This window comes from Mus pahari, chromosome 11 (genome assembly GCF_900095145.1).
Source record: "Mus pahari chromosome 11, PAHARI_EIJ_v1.1, whole genome shotgun sequence".
NCBI classification, from domain to species: domain Eukaryota; kingdom Metazoa; phylum Chordata; class Mammalia; order Rodentia; family Muridae; genus Mus; species Mus pahari.
Window position 1 is genome coordinate 25130165 of NC_034600.1, and position 6541 is coordinate 25136705.

General features: G+C 42.6%; 1 pseudogene; it reads left to right on the forward strand.

Moving 5' to 3' along the window:
- The first annotated feature begins 3590 nt into the window (after nt 1-3590).
- On the forward strand, nt 3591-3967 carry LOC110329286 (annotated as a pseudogene).
- Nucleotides 3968-6541: the final 2574 nt, after the last annotated feature.

The window sequence follows — 6541 nt, forward strand, 5'->3', positions numbered from 1 at the left end:
GTGGGCATAGGTCATGCTTGGTGACTGAGATCCTGGAGTAACTGTAGATTTAAGCCTGGACTTCGTTTGGGAAGTAAATGAATAATAGCACCATTTTGTATAATTGCACAACGCAAGGCTGGTTCATCATTATTGTTTTCTTCTCTGAGGACACCGGAGTCTGGCTGGAAGTTAAGTTTAGATGATGTAACTTCAGCTTTTTCAGCCGGGTCAGAAAGGCAGTCTAGACCATTCTGTCATCCTGGTTAATTTCTACTTTCACTTCTAGGAGGAAGAGTCTGTTGCTTTCCCTGACTAAAGGTTCTGCATCTATGTGTTTAGATTATCCAATTCTCTGATGTGAGGATTTCCATGATTCAACTCCTTTTAGCAAGCCGCACTAAGAAAAGTTTGTCTGACCCCAGGAACAGCCAGCACTGTTTACAGGACCCTGAGACTACCTTGTTGATTGCATACTGTACTTGGGTTAACTCTAGAAAACCTAGCCCAGCATCTAATGTTTGGCTATGGTAAACCAGAACGCTAGCAGGAGAACCCTTATGCCCTTCTGCTGGTTCCAGGAAGAGGGAGATTACCTGGGTCCATTTGGAAATATGCAAAATGCATGCAATGATTTGCGATACTTAGCATATTTCTTATTAACAGAAACTGATATATTACCTAACTCTAGCACTAACTAAACTAAGATGTTTAAACTAGTAATTGCTACAAATGCATCAGCCTATTTTACAGATATATCAATCTGCTTTGGTTGCTATAACAAAATACCCAAGGCTGGATACTTTTTAAAAAAATAACTCATTGCAACAAACTTTGAAAGTAAAGCTGTTTATGCAAAAGGGTGTACTGTGTGACACACTGTGACACACCATCACTTCCATGGCTAGATAGTTTTTTTTTCTTTTTCTTTCTTTTTTTAAATTCTATTTTTATTTTTGTCTTTTGTTGGGGGAGGTTACAAGGGTGGAGGGCAGATATGAAGAGACAGGGAGATGAGTGGGCTTGGGGTGCATGATGTAAAAGCCACAAAGAATCAATAAAAAGTTTTCAAAAATATTTATTTAGCTCACAGGTTTGGGGGTCTCAAAGCCTGATGCCATTGGGTTTGGGGCACAGGCCTTTATTCCCTCTACTGTGGAGACTGAGGACTGGGGTCACAAGTTCAAGGCTTGTCTGGCTATAGACTGAAACAATATAGGCTGTCAATGCCAGTCTCGGCAATGTCTCAGAATAAAAAGTAAAAATAGCCCTTGGGGTATAGTTTAGAGGTAGAGCAGTTGCCTAGCATGGGTATATAGGCTCAAGAGGACCACAGTGAAAGGTATGTGACCTCTGCTCACCTCTGCGGTGGGTCCCCATGGCTGGGTCACCTGGAAGATGGCAACATAGTCCTAGAGTATTAAAGGACAGATAACTTGTTGAGGCAGGATGTTAAAGCAGAGAGAAACTTTGTGGATTTCTCATTTGTAACATGGTAGAGAATGTGGCTGGATGTACCCACCAGCCCCCATTTCTTTCAAGAAAAGCTCACACACACACACACACACACACACACACACACACACACACACACACNCACACACACACACACACACACACACACATCCTGCCCATTACATATATAAGCATGCGCATGTGGCTAAAATCTAATTTGAAAATCTTATCTACAGAGAGCATTTCTTTTCTTCTTTCCATTTTTTCCCCCTAGAGACAGGAACTACACAAATGTACCTCTGGGGCTCTGATTTGGAGATGGCTTAAACATGTACCCTAAAGATTAGTATGTTGGGAGCTTGGAGCCCAGTGTGGCAGTGTGAGAGATAATGGTACCTGGTAAGAAGTAATCAAATCATCAGAGAGATTGGCCTCTGAAGGAAATAACACAGTTACCATGCGATCCTTATTAGTTCTTAGACACACACAAACACATACATAAATTGTATAAGCATATATATATACAGCTATGAGATATATATTCATATTCAATCTGGGCCAAATGAAGCATTAGTTTTTACCAATGTCTCATTTTTAGCCTTGCTACTGAATCATGCTAAGTATGCTTCCAAATTTTACTGTAGGTGCAAGTGAGGGAAAGTGCAGAACTTCCCCCTTGTAGAAGTTTTGAAAGCAGTACATGACTCAGAATAGCTGAGATAAAGTACTGGAAGCACAAGTCACAGACCAGTCACTCACAGTGTGACTATAGCGCCAAGAACCTGCTTCTCTGGGTGGCTTTGTGCCTGTCCTGAGCACTGTTAGACAGCTAATCCCTGCCGGCTTCTTGTATTTTTGTGCTCTTCTGAGAAAGGTTTTGCAATCTAGGAAAATGTCTGAAGGTGAAGATTATGTAAAGAGTTGGTTAATGGATCTTGCCAGTTACATGTTACTGAGCACTTAAGAATCCTACAGGCTTTTTGTGTAAGTTATAGTGCAGTACTGCGGGGGCGGGGGGCGGGGTGGAGCTCACATGTCCTGGGTATTTCCACCTCATTTCTGGGGTCACCGTAGCTGGCTGAAGGCCAGGTGGATGTGTTTATGCAGTGGTGACTTACTGGGAGGAAGTCAGTAGAGACCCTTCCAGGGTTGAGTTTTGTCAGTTACCGGTAGTCTCACTTTGAAATTGGCGCCAGCAGTGCAGACTCCTATTAGGAAGAGCGAAGCAGCAAATGAGAATGATTTTGTGTTCAGAAAAAAAAAAAAAAAAAATCAATGAGAGTGTACTCACTAGCCCTCATTTCTTCCAGGAAGAATGTAAATGCCCAAAGTTTGGGTTTTTCTTTGGCTGGGCTGGAGTGTAGACATTGTCCTTAGCACATTCGTGAGGAATAAAGGAGTCTGTCACAGAGACTTCAGTCTCCATTGAGGTTTTTGTTTTTTTCCCTGAGGAGCCCCTGGCCCTTCCTGTCTGGTGTGCCTCTGTTTTCCTGACTTTGATGTGTCCATCCAAACTTGTGATGTTCGTTGCCTACTGGAGACATTTTTGCTGGCTTTCTTTAACCAGCAGCTGCATACCTTAATGATGGAATTCTAGAAAAAAGGAGAAGTTCCGTATGTATGTATATCCACTTAACTTTTATCATTGTCTTAAAACTTGCCATACCAGGACCGAAGTTCGGATGTGGTATTTCCAAGTCTCTCTGTGACTCTGAATGTGCTCTTTCCGTGGTCACAAAGGTGGCCTCTGTCTCAGGAAGTGCTGACTTTTTATTTTTAAACCAAAGTAGAGTCCTTTAAGTCTTGGTGTTCAAACTTGCCCTTTCTCAATGTGTATGGGTAGAAGAAAATGATAGATGTGTAAAATTTCAGATAGCTTATTTATATAATTACATCCATGAGACGAAAGAGCCGAATGATCAGTTTTCAGCCGTGGCTCCTTGCAGAGCCCACAGCAGACCAGTAACTCTGCCTGATTCTTGGAAGGGATTTGAAGCCTAAATCCACTAAGTTCCTCCGTTCAAGATCTTCAAAAGGAAAGTGTGGTTGCACCGACACCAGTACATAGGCACGGGCCAGTGTGTCCTCGGGCTAGAGAGTGGGATGTCTGTCTTTGAGTCATATCCATGGTGTTGACCAGCCCGGAGCCTATTAAAAATGGGTGATGTTGAAAAGGGCAAGAAGATTTTTGTTCAGAAGTGTGCCCAGTGCCACACTGTGGGAAAGGGAGGCAAGCATAAGACAACCATATCTCCATGGTCTGTCTGGGCAGAAGACAGGCCAGGCTGCTGGATTCTCTTACACAGATGCCAACCAGAGCGAAGGCATCACCTGGGGAGGGGATACCCAGAAGGAGAATTTGGAGAACCCCAAAAAGTGCATCCCTGGAGCGAGAATGATCTTCGCTGGAATTAAGAAGGGAGACAGGGCAGACCTAATAGCTTATCTTTAAAAGGCTATTAATGAGTCATTCCACTGCCTTACTTATTACAGAACAAATGCTCCATGGCTTTTAATGTATACCAAAATTTAATTCATACCCCAAATTCAGATCATGAATGGCTAACAATGTTTTCGTTGGACAGTCCTGATTTAAGTAAAACTGACTTGTCGTAAAGTGCGTATGATCTTTTTTAAAGCCACAATTCCAGTTGTACCCCTGCCATCACTGCTCTCCCTATCTCAAGATAGGATTGGACTTAATTAGGAATGTTTTACCTTCCATAAATACAGGGGTGTCGCCTCAAACCTGTTAAATGGTTTTATTCTTAGGGGGAAAAAAAGATCTTCAAAAGGGATAGATTCCAAATTTGTGCCTCTATAATTTGTGTTTGGGGTTAAGAAGTCGATTTTTTACAATGATCAGGGAAATTGAAGATGATTGATATCCAATACACTGATGATCAGGAAAATAAACCTCCTTCCCGAGATAATTGTGTTCTTTCATTAGCTACCATCCCGATTGCCCTGAAAGAATACGATGCAGAGAGTTCATACATGAAAGTCTCTCTAGCCTTGCCGATGGGGTGTCGTGTCCAGATGTTCAGAGTGGAGACATCTGCAGAGGCAAGGCAGTTTGCAATCATGCTCTTTAGCCAGCACCACTGTAATTTACCTTATGACCTACGCAAGTGGCTCACACTAGTCTTCCCCCAAAGGCCTCCTTGTCGTTTGACTTTGTAGATACTCTTTAATTTACTCATGCCTTCCAGTGTTTCTTCCTTTCTTTCTTTTTAAAATTTGACCCAAGCATGTGACAGGAGCAACCCTGACCTGTCCTAGGGCTCCTCCACTCAACTCGTCCGGGCTTCATCTGCTGCTTCCTTTCCACCGGCTTTAATGGGTACTTTGTGTTGTCCGAACTGTGTGGTCACTCCCTTAATTTCCCATTAAGTGTAATTTTATCTGACCTCCAGACCCATATTATTCTATCTGCAAACACTGGCTTCGATGTTAGCCCCAGGAGCTGCACACATGGTTGTGAGAGAAAGCAAGCAAGCAAGCAAACAACAAAAATAAAACAATATTTTATTTCCCAGGTGGTTCTTCTATGAGTTCAGCACAGAGCTGAACTGTAGCCCAGTCAACTGGGCTTAGACCCCTTCATTTCTATGTCCTAATTGGGTATGTACCGTGCCAACATTGTGGGAGATGTGAAGGCACAGGGTCTGTAAGCTACAGACTGTGCCCTTCAAAGAAACTGAGACAGGGATGAGGTACCAACTCAAGCTAAATATATTCAAAACATATAATGCCACCAAACGACATGAAACAACTAGTGATGTGCAGTTCAAGTAACCACAATTCACAAGGGAAGCCATGTTGCACTTCTTCTTGTTCACTGATGCGTCCCCATGCTTACAATAGCCTCTGACATAGATAACAGTTCAACAGATGTGTGGAGCACGGTGCTATCTACTCTGTGTGCATAGGGCCATTGTGAACTCACAAGGATGTCTCAGCAGAGCATAACAAATGACCTCATTCATGGCTGCTTCCACGTAGGGAGGGCTTCTAATGAAATGGAGAGAGCGGTATGCTGCTTCATATTCAAATGCTCCTGGCACATTTGACATCACCAATGGACAACAGCTGCCTAAGTGGGGTGGAACTGGGGGGGGGTGTTGTGAATACACAGAATGGTGCTTGTCTGTTCTGTATCCTTTGATTGGTTCAGCCATGAGCTATAACCCAGGAAAGTTCATAGGAAGAGGGTACAAGGCAAAGGTTTCTAAAACTTGTTTTGGGTTTCTTCTCAATTCATTGATCTCAAACAATTCTCCCATAATTACCTCCACCTTTTTATAAAGGTAAAGTCTTGTATTTACTGTAATGTTTATTAGGTATTTAGCACAGTTTATAAACTCTGTTAGTGTGTTCTTTTGAATTGTTGCTGTTTTTTATTCTCTGATTGCAATGCTATGTAGATTTTTAAATTTATTCTTAATCTCATAAGCCCTCTTGTTACTTCTAGCACGTGATCTTGCAAAATAGAGAGAACACTTAACACTCTTGCAGACTGTGTTCCCAGAAAGCTTTTTTTTTTTTTTTTTTTCCAGTAGGATTCAGCCGCGGGAAGAGTCCTGGGAACAGCATCAGTAGCTTCAGTGTGAATACCGGCATGGGTCCTTCTAGAAGCCCATCTGAATAGGGACCAGCATGGTGATGCATTTGTGTGTGCAGCTGTTGTTAAGTGGTGATAGATAACCTTTGCATGTGAAGCATCCCAACCGCCATTTAATTTGTATGTTTCTCCACAGATCAGCAGTCATGGATGACTTATGCTATCTACAATGCAGTCTATGGGCCTGTTGTGGGATATGGTTTTCAATAGTGGAGTTGCAAAGAAATCAAGTTGTTTTGTTTTGTTTTGTTTTGTTTTAATTCTCCTGGCAAAATGCCTCAGATAACCTCTCACCCAGGAAGTGATGTTCTAGAGCCATTGACCTTGTAAAGCCTGCAGATTGAGGTGCAGTGCCCACAGATTTCAAAAGCAGGAGGGGGCCATTGAAATTGACAAACCCAAATGGATTTGGAAATAGTGGGTTAAGTGCAAAGGCTTCAAGAGCAAAGAGCACTTGCAAGCTGCTGGGGAAGTGGGGGGGGG